This window comes from Vicugna pacos, chromosome 24 (assembly GCF_048564905.1).
Source record: "Vicugna pacos chromosome 24, VicPac4, whole genome shotgun sequence".
Classification (NCBI taxonomy): domain Eukaryota; kingdom Metazoa; phylum Chordata; class Mammalia; order Artiodactyla; family Camelidae; genus Vicugna; species Vicugna pacos.
In genome coordinates this window covers 23,241,586-23,255,625 of record NC_133010.1, presented here as the reverse complement: position 1 = coordinate 23,255,625, position 14,040 = coordinate 23,241,586, and the positions used below count along the sequence as shown (strand labels likewise).

At 40.4% G+C, this 14,040-nt stretch overlaps 1 protein-coding gene across 9 annotated transcripts in view; it reads left to right on the top strand.

Annotated features, from left to right (window-relative positions):
- The window catches only part of DLGAP1 (DLG associated protein 1), an 822,007-nt gene that overhangs the window by 405,447 nt on the left and 402,520 nt on the right, over window positions 1-14,040 (top strand). For 7 of the 9 annotated variants that reach the window (XM_072949174.1, XM_072949177.1, XM_072949176.1 and 4 more), the window contains one exon: window positions 13,321-13,550. The exons of the other annotated variants lie outside the window; for them this stretch is intronic. The gene's annotated coding sequence lies outside the window, so the exon portion shown is untranslated. The remainder of the gene's footprint in view (window positions 1-13,320; window positions 13,551-14,040) is intronic. 9 annotated transcript variants of the gene reach the window in all.

Sequence of the window (14,040 nt, the reverse complement as noted above, 5' to 3'; positions counted from 1 at the left end):
GTGCTACATAAAGTAGAACTTTGTCCTTAGCATTTATTTTACAATATTTCACTGTGATCTCTCTCAGTTGATGTACATCTGGATATCATTGTGTTTTCACATTGAAGGGTTTTTTTTAATAATCAAGAGTGCTGTTTAAATGTACACAATAAAAATAATTTATGCACATGGCAGAATTTTGACATATTTCAGAAGAGTTTCTCACATTTTTCTCTATTAGGTATTTAGGATGTTAGTAGCACAACGGTATCTTGCATCTTATAAAAAGCATAGCTGGTGCAAAATGCAATGAAATAAAGTGAATAAAAAGAATACAGTTGATATTACAGCAAAATAAATCTCAGCTTTCCTGACAAATTAGCCTGAATTTTCCACTTCCCTTAACTATTTATAGGTCTGAAGTATTGTCTTTATTTCATTGTGCATTTTCTTATCAGAGGAAAGAGAGATATACTATAATCCTAATAATTAAGGTTAAAATTCTGGTGTGTGTTGGTATGTTTTGTTCTTTCGGGGTTCCTTCCCTGAATGAACCAGATAATTAATCATGTTCTCTGGAGTGGAAAATTGGCCTGATTAGACAAGGTCAAAATGCAGTTCACTGCTAAGGTTAATTAATTCCAGTCCCCTGCTAGATTAATAACTAATCTCGCCATCCAGTGGTCAACATTTATGAGACTGTGGTTTGCCGTTAGAGAAGGTGGACTAAGAGATAGAGAAGTACGTAGGGCTTTTCTGTACTCACTGCAAACTATAAAGCACTGCTAAGATGCCTCAGATTGCCTTGGAATTGCAGATGTCTCTGTGTACCCGCCGCCTCCACCCCTCCCCTAAGGGAGTGAGTTCCTTGTGGTCAGGGACCTTGTTTGATTTTGCTATGTCCTCTGTGTGCCTAACACAGCATCTGGACAAGACAGACCTTTGATAAATCTTATTAAATGAATAGAAAAAATGAACGATTCAGTGGATGAAATCAGAGTCACACATGGGGTTTTATACTGAATGCTTTCCCAAATGAAAAGAAAGTAAAGGAAAATGCCGCCTCCTGAACCGGTATCTGTATGCTCTGAGTTATCAGTGGTCCAGCACTCTGTTCCCCGTCTCCACCTGCCTCTTGATCACTTCATCTGTTCCTCTCACTTTCTCTTGGGTCTGCGATATTTCTCTCTCTTGGCTCTTGAGACATTTGTGTCTTCAAACACCCACAGATCAAGGCCCCCTCTTGACCGCTTGTCCGTCTGCATGCTGCTTCATGGCCTCGGAGTTGGCGGAGCTTCTTGGAGGTGTGTCTTCACGTAACGTCTCCTCCTTTTCACTTCTGCGTCAGCTGCTTCTCGCGCCACGGCTCTCTGGCCTCCACTGAAACGTCTCTGTCCAAAGACCCAGAAGACTCTTTGGTGCTAAATCGAGAGGTCTTCCTACCTGGACTCTGAATCACCCTGCACCGTGTTGTCTTTGTTCCCCTTTGGTTTCCAGGACATTCCCTCCACTCGCCACTTTGATTTTCCTCCCCTGGGTCTGGCTGATCTCTGATCTTCTTGTCAGGCTGATTGCTACCTAAATCTTGGGGGCCCAAGACATGTTCTTGTCTTTGTCTTGTTACTCTGAGAAAACGTTCTCTGGAGAGGGCCGGAGGCTGCCTGTGGTTATCAGTAGCTGTTAGAATATTGGGGTGTGTGTATGTGGCTATCTACACCTCCCACCTAAAAATCTGCCCCAAATGCATGTCATCATTTCCGCCAAGATTACACCTGCATTCTTCCTGTGTTTCACATCTCTGCAAGTGGCACCATCATCTCTCCAGAAGCCCACATTGAAGTTTGGGAATAACCTCCACCTCATTAACCTTCAAACTAGTGGATTTTATGCCCTTCATGTCTTTCCAGTCCATATCCTTCTCTCCACTTTCCACACTGACTCCGATGCCCGATCACTGTGGTGGCCTTCTGTCTGGTCCTCTCCAGGCACTTCCCATGCCAGTCTCAGTGCAGAGCTGGTCGTGCCCCTCCCCTCCTCCAAGCCCTTCAGCAGCGGCCCGTTGCCCTCCGTGTAAAGATGGAGCCGCTCAGGGTCAACGCACAGGTTCAGGTCCTGCTTACTGCAGAGTCTGCTTTAGGGAAGGGCAGGGATTGTGTCTCATTCATGTGTAAACCCTCAAAAGTCTAGCTTCGTGGCTTGTACTTAATGAGTGCCCAGAACATATTTGCTTAATACATAAGCGTGGAGATGAAAATACAAGTAAGTGTTATCAGTGTGCTTTAGTATATGGGAGAGAAGATGCTTTATGAAATAACGTAAGTATAATTTATTTGCCACTTTATCGTCCATAGAGTTCTTGTAACTTGGTTTCCCTCACCTATGAGAAATATAAGTGTTCATGGTAAAAATGCTGAATTACGGAGGGAAACTTCCTGAATAACTTCTCGAATGGTTAGAAATTAAGTTATATAAGGTCTGATTACAGGGACAGGGTGTTTTTTTAATACTCTTTTAAAATTAATGATCCATATATGATGTAGATCCTATTAACCAGAATATCTGTATTATTAATGATATTATTAAAAGCATATGACACACCCATTAGACTATATAATTTTCATAAAGGTCCTGTGAACGTGGTGTAATTATTACCCCTCTTTAAAGAACAGAGCACCCCATTCCCTTCTCTTCCCTGTCCAGATTAATTAGCAGAATCAGTCGGCTTGGGAGTTGCTGACATAGCTGATATGTGCTAAGGACTGAATGACTCAGGCAGCATTCTGACCCAGCAAGACCATCTCAGAGTCACCATGTTGGATGACATTTGGAGTCAGGTGTCCCCGTCCTTCCTGTCAGTACCACTCATTAGGCCCGAGCCGCCTGCCTTCCCATCACAGAGTTAGGTGATCAACAACGAGACCTGTGGAGATTCTAAGACTGCAGGGAAAATGCCTTCCTACTGGGAGTGTCTGCTTTTGCAAAAAGAAACACAGGAGAGAAGCAGTCTAGTGCCAAGTGTGGGAAATGAATAACTTTCAACAATGTCCACAAAGCACATATACATTTGTATTTGTAAAAAAGACTTTCTTAGAACTGCTGACAACATGAAAACATGCTTGCATCCTCTCTTAACTAGGTGAATGAACTGGGAAAGAATGACCAAAAAAGAATGGGTAGGAAGTGAAGCTAAAATATAATTCAGAAAAGCCTCATTAGTACAGTGACTTACGTTGCCATTGCAGAGCTAGCGTCCCGTCGCTCACCTGTGGTTGCTTCCGGCATCTCACAGGGTGACACGCTGCTTTGTCCTTGTCTTGAGAGAGGAAAGGACGATGTTGACCGTTGCTTCTCTGCAGAAGCATATTCAGTGATGGCTAGTATTTCTGGGCCAAAGGAAGGGAATAGTGATTTACCACCAGAACTTTCAAACAGGGCCTGCGCCAGCTTATACCAGGTTTCCAATAAGAATTTATAGATTCCCAAATAAAGTGTTTGACATACTGACTGGCAATTTGTCTCCTTAGCTGTTGTCCTACATTTCATTTTCCCCTTAAGCACAGTTAGAAAGCAGTTTTTAAAATTATTATCTATGATAGATGACTAATATGTTGAAGGAAAGAGTCAAGCTAAATTTCAAATGAATTATGAAAGAGAACAATGAGAAGTAAAGTGGGAAGAGGATTACCACAGTGAGCACCGCAGCATATACCGATGCGTATGAGTCTTTTTAAAATTATTTATTTTCCTTTTTTGAATGAAGTGTAGTCAGTTTACAGTCAATTCTGGTGTGCCGCATCATGTTGCAGTCATACATATACATACATACACATCCCTTTTCATAGTCTTTTTCATTGTAGGTTATTACAAGATAGTGACTATAGTTCCCTGTGCCATACAGTCTTTTGAGGGGATCTAAGGGAAGAAGTTGGCTTTGACCTTCATAGAATGTCTAACATTTTCCTTTACAATTCCCAACTGTATTCTTTTACTTCTTACTTCGTCTATATTTCAAATGTGTTCCTGCTTGATGTCAAATCTCTAGAAGCAAATTAAGTGATAGATTTTCCATTGAGTACACCATATGTCTTTCAAGGTTAAGCAAGAATGAAGCACTTTGCCTGGATTTTCCATTGTGAAATTGATGGGGTTGGGGGGGATGGGGAGGGAGGATATTTTTAAAGTGATGCTTTGCAGTAGGAGAGAAAAAACAATCCTGCCAGTTAGAACTGCTACAATCAGCCAGCCTTATAAATGTTTTATAATCATTGTAAAAAAAAATCAAAGTGAATTAATGATATTTTTGAAATTTCCTGGGAAAATGACTTCCTGCTCATTGAATTATCTTGGCAACATTCCCACCTTTTGAGCTCACTGGAGGGTGAAGAGAAGAGCATCCTTCTTGTCCTGATTCTGTGGAAAGCAAAGCAATCGCTGTGTTTCTGAGAATGCTGTTATTACCATTTAAAATAAATGAGGATTTGAAAGAACCTGTTCCTTGGTACCAATTCAAACTATGCTAGTTTATCGACACTGTTATGTACAGACAGTCAAAAGAATTATGGCTATTAAGCAGAGTTGAATATTATAGAAAATGAATATATAATGACTGGGTTTCTGTTACTTCCTATTTTTATGATGAAGAGTTTCATAGTCAGCCAGCTTTAAAATGATGAGCCATTTCTGGATTGACAATTGAATTTAGAAATGCTGGTAATCCTAAATGTCTTGTTTTTGCAGGAATAGTGTATCAGGAATGAGTTTTGAGAAAAACCCTTGTGTTAACCCAGCTACCTCCTCTTTTTAGTCCTTTCTGACCTCCTCAGTCTCAGTGGGAACACTTTCCTCTCTACTCCAAGCATCCTGTGCAGATGTATATGTATCACTGAATTTACCAGGTTTATTGGAATTAGATGTCTGTATTTCTGTGTCCCCACTGGCCTGTGAACCTCTGTAAGAACAGTACCATGTTCCGTTAGTCACCACTGCATCCCCCAGAGCCTAGCACACCGCCTTAAACTAGATAGGGACTCAGTAAATGTGCCAGCGGTGGGAGGGAGAAGATGAAGAAGAGGGGAAAGATGAGGTGGTTTTCAGGGCAAAATGAATGATGAAAATATTCTCATGCAACTATATGAGACCTTAAAGCCTGAAAGTGTGTCAAAGTAAAAACCCAAATGAAAACTCGTGGCAAAACAAACTTATTTTAACTGATTGATAATTGCTTCTATATTAAAGATCTGAAAAATGGCACGAGTCTATCCTATCCATTCCCAAAGTATTTCCCTGTGACAAATTTGAGTCCTTTGAAAATATTTAATGGCTATTTGAAGGATGCATTCTTGCAACTAAAGAATGTTTTATACTATATTTATGCTTAAGATAACACCTTTAAAAAAAGAGTTTCATATTTTAATAGAGTGATTTAAAGACTAATTTGGAGGGAAAATCTGCCTGTGTCCATGTGTACCACCTAAAATGCAGCATGATTGAAATGATTGTTTCTCTAACAGATAATGTTTGTTTGCTGTGTCCTTGTTATGTTTTATTCATACCCGAAAGCTGCATCCCAGGGCCTCCTCGGCTAGTGGGTCGTAATGTAATTCACTTACGTTCTCATCTGCTTTGATAATCTGACCCAGAATGACACACCTCTGACCGTACTGGGTGTGTTTATTAGACAATTATGTTCTAATTTGATGAGTTTACAGTTGGGGCTTTGGAATAGTTACCCACAAAATCACCATTAATTGTTTAATTACTATTTTTAGAGATTAAAAGATGATTTCTGAAAAGCCTTAGCCTAATTTTGCATCTCGGGACACCTGTTGCCAATTTCCTTAAGAAAACTAACTTTCTGACTGTCACGTGCAACCCTTGACTGTGCAGGGACCTCAGACACTGTCCCCTTGACCAGCACCGTCCCCTTGACCAGCACTGTCCCCTTGACCCCTTGCCTCACACGCCCCTGTGTTCTGCTCTCTCCATCACCAGATTCCCCCACTCCCCCTGCTGTTCCACAAGCTGCTTTTGTGCTGTATATCTCAAAGGTCGGCCATCTGAAAATCCAGCTTCATTCTGCAAGTTCTGTTCTGAAACATCCCCGCCTGTTTGTTTCACCAAGCAAAAGAGTGGCGTACAGGCACCCCTCAGAGACCCTGCGAGTCTGTTCCAGACCACAGCAATGAAGCACATATTGCGATAAAGCCAGTCACACGAATTTTTTGGTTTCCCAGGGCATATAAAAGCTAGGCTTACACTATACTGTAGTTTATTAAGTGTACAATAGTATTCTGCTTCAAAAAACAATGTACATACCTTAATTTAAAATACATACGCTGGGGGCGTATAGCTCAGTGGTAGAGTGCATGCTTGACATTCATGAGGCCCGAGGTTCAATCTCCAGTGCCTCATTAAGGAGTAAATAAATATAAATAAATCTGTAAAAATATTTTGCTAAAAGGTTCTAACCATCATCTGAGCCTTCAGCAAGTCATAATCTTTTTGCAATACTTAGTAACATCAAAGATCACTGATCGCAGATCACCATAACAAATATAATAATAAAAAAAGTTTTAAATATCATGAGAATTACCAAAATGTGACACAGACGAAGTGAGCAAATGCTGTTGGAAAAATGGTACCGGTAGACTTGCTTGGTGCCGGGTTGCCACAAACCTTCAATTTGTTTAAAAAAAAAAAAAAGGCAATATCCACGAAGTGCCCTAAAACAAAGTATGCCTATAAAACTTTCTGATCAGAAGTGGTAAAATCTTATTACAAAACCACTTGTCTTTCTCCTGCCAAAAAGAAGTAAGTATCTAAAATGCCATGAATTGTGTAAAACGTTCATAAAGCCACATAGATTGAAAATATTGTAAGAATATTTGCCAGCATTAGTGTGATGACGGACTTTCACCTTTCGTTACTGTCCAGTACAAAATTTGTCCTTGATTTTTTTCTTTAGTATTTTAGAAATATTTTCTAAATTTTTCTTGGCTTGCATCATGTATTGTTCTGATCACTGTTGGTTTTAACTAGATTTCATGCTTCTGCTGGAATACGATCTATCTTTCTAATCAAATTTTACTTAAAGTCTAATAAAAGAATAGAGCAAGTTCTCATCATGAAGCTCTGATGACGATAACAAGGTGACACTGATGATTTGTTTAGGAGCTGCTAGAGAGGTAGCTCTCTAGAATTCTGGAGTAAATCCTTCATCCCAGACACATAGAATTACCGTGTGTAACTCTACCACGCAGTTAAGATGATTAACCACCGTTGCAGGGAGTGTGACCAATCACTTGCCTTATTATATGTGGAAATTTAAGGCAAAAATTGAGTTTCAACATATACTGAGCTAGTCGATTATAATTTTACCCATAAACTACTGGAGACGTTTGTCTTAAAATAAGAAATATAACAATGGTGTTTAGTATCACCAAAATTATTTACTATTGCTTTACAAGTTCTGGCCAATGCAGTAAGAAAAATAAAGATAGAGGTGTAAATATTAGAAAGCCGAATAGTGATTCTTTATAAGTGATATTCTTGTATATCTTATAGATCAAAAGAAATCAACTGGAAAATTTTATCATTAATAAAATGTTGGTAACTTGGCAAAATATAAGTTATTCAATAATCAGTTGTAATTTTTGTGAACATACTTTTCAGAAAATGAAAATATTTCATTTATAGTGACAAAATTATATACACAGGTAGTAATCACTTTAATAAGAATTACATATAATTGATGTGAATAAATGGAAACAATCACAAGAGAAGACATTTCTAAAGGAGAATGATACATACTGTAGGTATTTCAGTTCTCTACAATTTGACAGGTTTGCTGCAATACTAGTGAAAACTTCGAAACCTTTAAAAAAAAGTAACGAAATACTTCTAAAGTTCATCAAAAAATATTGAGGAGGAAATATAAAGAAATAAAAATGAATAAGGAGGTCACTAGTGAGCATTGCAAGACAATTTCCCAACAATAATTAAAGTCATGTGTTGTTATCTTGAGAATGGACAGATAGATTAGTTGGCCCAGAAATAGACTCTGTAATGTCTAGAAATTTAATATGTTACTAGAGTGATGATAAATCTGTGAGGAAGAGAAAAATTATTCAATATTGGTATTAGGATAATTGGCTACAAACATAAAATGAAATTAACATAAACCCTCATCTCATATAATGCAGTAAAATGGATCCTAAAGAATAAAAAAGATTTTTTAATAGAGTGTTTGAAGAAAGCTTGCTTTAATGTTTATCAACTTGCTAAATGGTAAAGAAAATTCTTATGCCTTGAAAAAGTCACGAAAAAATAATGTGTTTAATATAAAAATTCTTCAACTTCTGGGTGTCAAAAATCCTCATATGAAAAGGACATTTAACAGAATGTTCTATAATATATTTATTATGCAAAAAGATTATAACAATTGAATGAGAAAACTAAAGTAACTTAATATGTAAATGGTCACAGACAGGGTCAGACAATTCCCAAACAGAAACCATGATGGTCAAACACATGGAAAGTTATTCAGCTTTCTAATTAATTAAAGAAATGAAATTAGGTTTAATTTCTCATCTATTAAAAAAAGCTCACTATAAAAGTAAAGCTAATATCACCAGAGTACAGTGCAGTATCTGTGCTATTATAAATAGTACACAAATAACTAGTATCTTATACAAAAGTCATAATAAAATGTGTACCCGTTGACACCCTAAAGCTTATTTCTTAAACTCTCCCTAAATATTTCAAAATACATGAATCTTACAGCTTCTTGGAAACAGTAGGGAAAATCAAATGTAAGATACAGTATATTTGTTCAAGAAACAATTAAAGATTGTTTAATTAAAGATGGCCCTGTAACACAGCCTAGATACCATTCAGTAAATGCTTGTAATCTAGTTTTAACTAAATAGACACAAGATGCACTGTTACTGTATGTATGTATAATTTTGTAAAATATGATTATGGAAAAAGACCAGAAGGAAGTACATCCGTCATATTAAACAGTTGTGTTTGAATGATGAGACTCTGATTTTATAACTTTAATGGTAAACATACTGAAATGAAGCGCCTTTTGAAAAATGAGGTGGTCTCTCTAAGTAGTCAGATTATCATTATGCAGCACAATCTCCTGGAAGGCTCTTGGGGAAATGTGTTTTAATCCTGACGAGACCCTTACAACTCTGTAACATCGAGGATGCCAACATTATCAGGAGCAAGAACTACCTCTAAGAATTAAAATACCCTGCTCCCCCATTTTTCCATCGTCCTAATAAAGGTGGCCTGTTAAGATAGTTTTCCCATAAAGCAGTTTTCCAAAAATGGTTTCATTCCTAAAGGCAACCCCAGAAATGAGAGAATTCCATGTGATAAATATAATTCAGTGGTTCAGTCGGAGAACATTTTCCCCCAGTTCACAAATGCCAGATAATATTAGCACAAATGACAGACACATTCCCGTTGGCATGATCAGGATTATTCATAATTATCTTAATTCACCACATCTGATACCAGTTGTAGACCACACCATATGTACTGTATGAGTCGGGGAAAAAAAGTTTCTATTTAAACTATGACATGTCGTTGATTGTAAGAAGCATCCTATTTCATAGATGTTAAAATGTTTCTAAAATGCACATTGAAGGTGATGAAAACAGTGATTCTGCCTTGCTGACAGTCACTCCTTTCCCCGACCCAGGAAAAATGTCTGAATGCAAGTAAGAGAAGCCAAAGATGTTTGCCTCCAGGGTGCGCAGGCTGCGGACCTCCCTAAGGGTAGGTCTGGGGAGGGTTATCAGAGCTCCTGTGCTGCTTCCCTGAGCAGTCTGCGCACAGGCTTGGATTGCTTTCTCACGTTTTTCCATTTGAAAATGCCCCATCACCATTCATTGCAAATAAAAATCAGGACAGGTGTGAATAGGGGTCCCTGGTGGAGAACACCAACTCTGAGGGCTGCGCCTGCGCGGACGGTGAGCACGTGGGGGTGGAGCTTCCCTCTCACTGATCCCCTACTTGGTTCCCTGCCCTCCTTCCCCGCGGCAGTGCCTGCTTTGTGCTTGAGCCACAAGATGCTTTGGTGTTTGTCCATCCCTCCAGTGCAAGTAAGTGTGGGTGGCCTGGTTACAGGGGTCAAGGTGACTGTATCTTAATTGATTTTAAGTATATTACTGAAAAAATTCAGTGTGTAACATTGTTTGATAGGTACTTACAAGGAGTTTGGGGAGAAAGGTGAACTGTAGCTTGAGGCCGAACACCATAAATACCTTATCCTGATTCATGTGGTCATGTTAAAGAGGTAATTAAAAAAAGAAAAGCTGCAAAATTAGAGGCTTTTCCTACAATATGGTAACTTCAGAGTCTACAAATTGGCTGATGTACCTGGGAACTCTCTTTTCATTAAACTTGGTGCACTTTTTCCCGAGGTTAGAGAGTTTTTATAATGTTATCAATGAAAATCTAAGTAGATTTTTTAAAGATTAGAAGCGGTGACATCTGTCTGCCGCATTATTTAAATACGCATTATATTTGAATATGTTATCTGATGGCATCTGATTGTTTAGTGGGCACGCTGGTTGTTTTAGCACCTGGGGAAAGAAAGAAACAAACATTGTCATGGCATTTGTGGGGACAGAAGCTCACTGCTTGCATGGATAAAACCTTGATTTGAGATCCTGCTGGGATCTGGTTTTGTCTCCAGCTGTGGGGTGCCTCTCAGATAGGTCGTGACCCTCTTAGGGATCTAAGAATCCATTTCAGTGTCTTTCTCCACAAGCCTTTCAGCTTCCTGTGTATTGAAGCCACTTTAAGGGCTCTGGGAAAGAAGTGTTGGCTTAGTGCTCTTCTTGGCTGATACGTCCTCCCTACTTAATCTGCAGCATTTGAGAGGTTTCAGCTGACACCTGAATGTAGCTAATTCCCCATCTTGGCGTCCTAGTCTCTCCTGAAAGTTCTGGTCGTAGATACCTTGCTCATAGCTTGAACTCTGTGTCCAAAGTGGAGCCCACCATCCCTCTCCCTGCCTGTCCTTCCTCTCCTTTGCAGCTCGTGGAAAACATGACTATCTTCTCAGTAATCCAGGCTGGAAACATTAAGACCTTCCTTAATTTTGCTCTTTCTGGTTCCCCACATTTAGTTAATTGCAAATCCTGTCCACCTGATCATGTTCGAACACTTCATGCTGCTGCCAAAATTACCTTCCTCCAGTACAAATGCATCCTCTCTGTCCAGGAATTGCCCGACTCATTTCTAAACTCTTAGGTCCTCTGTACTTCGAATCCCTCCTCTTTCTGCAAGATATCTGCCCCATATCCTCCCAAGAACCTGTAATCCAGTTCACCAGCGAGCCCTCCTCCCCCGCCTCCAGCGCAGCCTTTCTGTTTCCCGTCTCTCTGCTTCCCTCCCTGTTTCAGTACTTCTCCCAGTTTGGAAAGCCTTGCCCAGGAAGGGTTGCTGTGGCTTCTGTTTTTTTCCTCATTTCCCTTTAATATCCATTTATTTGTGCCTCCCTTTGCAAGCGGTTTTAATAAGACATCCCGCAAAAATGCATGTACACAATACTGTGAAATTACACAAAATGAAGTGATAAGAAAAATGAAATAAATGTAGGCATGTAGCACAAAACCAGAAATCTGGTTGAAAAATAGCAAAACGACCAGAGGTTCCCCACCTTGGCTGAGGCAGCGTCCTCCTAAACAGCTTTCACCTGCCCACGGCCCCTGTCGGCTTTTACTTGCAACTCCGCCTTTCAGCACGTTCTGCCGTGTGCGTCGTGGTACGTCTTCCTGTCCGAGTGGTCGGGGGGTGTATGGGGAGGAAAAGTTACGTCACATTCACGTTTGTGTTACCGACATTGTGCTTTTATAAATGAATAAAACGTGCATAATCCCCGAGGAGAATCCACATGGTAAACAGCGTTTTTGTTCTCTGGTTTTTATTTTTTTAAGTTGGGAGCAAAGAACTTTGCTTTTATTCCTTACATACAGCGTCTGTAGAAGCTTTGCCTGTAACCAGGCAAGATCAACTTTCTTCCTTCGGTTTTTTTGCAGACCATTTCTCTACGGCCCATTTCTGGTTCGTAATACTTGATGCATGAGCGTGACTCTTTGATATCTGTCTCCTTTCCTGTAACGTCCAGGAGAACAGACACCAGTCTGTTCCTTTTCCACTGCCTCACTGGGCACTTGATAGATGTCAGTGTTCAGTACGCGGTGGTCAAAGAGTGAGCAGAACACTGAACAAAGGGCACTGTCCCACCTCCCAGCCCCTTTGCTGCACTGATGTTAGCACAGGCGCCTTCCAGGTTTTCTTTACGGGAGCGTTTGGATCTGAGTCGTTGAAAATCCCCTTTATTGCTGGGAGTGTTATTGAATTCACCTGTTCTTTGAAAATACACTCAGAAAAGTCAAGGAGCCAGTGTAGAGAATATACAAACTCTGGGTTTTAGCTTTATTTCTCTTAATTTCCTGCCTCACATTTATTCATTATTTCACTTAATCAATATTTATAAAACATTAACAAGAGACATATTTTTCTCCAGACCTCATCAAAATATCCATTTATAAAGTCCTACAAGATAGAGTCATTGCTATAATCATCTTTTTTTAATCAAAAATCATAAAGCCGTTTGATTTGATTTATTGTTAAGTTAATCTCTTCATAGATTCCGGGATTGAAATTGGTGGTATTCTCGTAGTCCAGGGTTTGACTCTTTTTTTCCCCCAGAGTTGTTGTTTTTGGGCAGTTTCACAAAGTCGTGATGTTGGCTCCACTGTAGTACAATGGCAGACCTCCGCGAGCCTCCGCACTTGCACGGGGCAGATAGCAAAGGTGAATCGTTCACTCAGTTAATGGTTTCCTGTTTGCCCTGGTTTCAGTAACTTATGCATAATTTGGAAAATATAAAGAAAACATATAAAAAAGAGAGATCAAAAGTGGCTCCTCGCCAGAGCTGGCTGTTTCCCAGCCCTGAGATCCGGGGCAGACCTGCGTCCAGTGCAGCCTTGTCTCTGCAGCATGTTCTAGAGAAGCCATGTTGTCACCGCAGAGGCCGTGGGGACAGCAGAGTCCTGGGTATGTCTCCCCTGAGCATTAGGGGACGAGTTTGGGGGCACTGACTTCTGTCCTGTTCCGTGTTTGGCACAGCACAAATGATGCACATCAGAAATGGAAAGCGAACACCCATCAGGGAGGCGCGCAAATCCACCACGCTCGGTAGTTGTGTCGCCCTCCCGGGGGGAGCTGGTTAAGGTGTCTTCTGGAATCAGGACCGTCAGTGCTTTCCTTCGATAAGCAGTTGTTTCCTCGTTTCCCCTTTCTTCTCGCATGCAGTTCATCAACAGCATGTTGCGACTCTTGATCTGAAGCGTCGCCTGTAGAACCCATGGCCTGACCTCCCCACAGCTCCACCTCATCCCTCAGTCTGCGGCAGCCTCATTGGTCCCGTGTGGTTCCGTTTTCCCACCTTAAGAAACACTTGCTCTTTCCTTTGCCTGGAATTTGCTTCCTGAAGATCTTGCCTTGGCTGTCTCCTCTTGGCTTCAACGTTCTTCCACTGAGAGGTACGTGATATTGTTATAATCAGAGAAGTAGGATCAACGGATTCTACCTTTACAAAGTCTGTAAATTGTGACAGGATGTCTTAAAGAACTGTGCGGAGAGCAAAGTTCACATGAGTTGAAGTTAATGGGTAAATAGGTTTCCCCGAGAGCTTCTGCTGTTAAGGATTAAATTACTTAATTCTGCTCCAGCACCACTTCTGAGGACTGGCTGTTTGGGGAGAATATGTTGCAGTCGTTTTCAAACGCTGTGCTCCCAGGAGCCGCGTCCTCCGCCGAGGGCCTCACCTGTGCAGTCCCTGATTGTTCCCTCCGCGGACCGCTCTGTTCTTTCACTCGGTCGGTTGTCTCATTGGGCACTTCAGAACAGAACAGAAATTCCAACCAGGGTTTTTGGTTTTTGAATGTTGTTCTGAGGATAATGGAAGACAGGTTGTGACAAACTGATCCCCTTCCCTCATCCTTCAGAAACTTTATAAATGGGAGCTTTTGG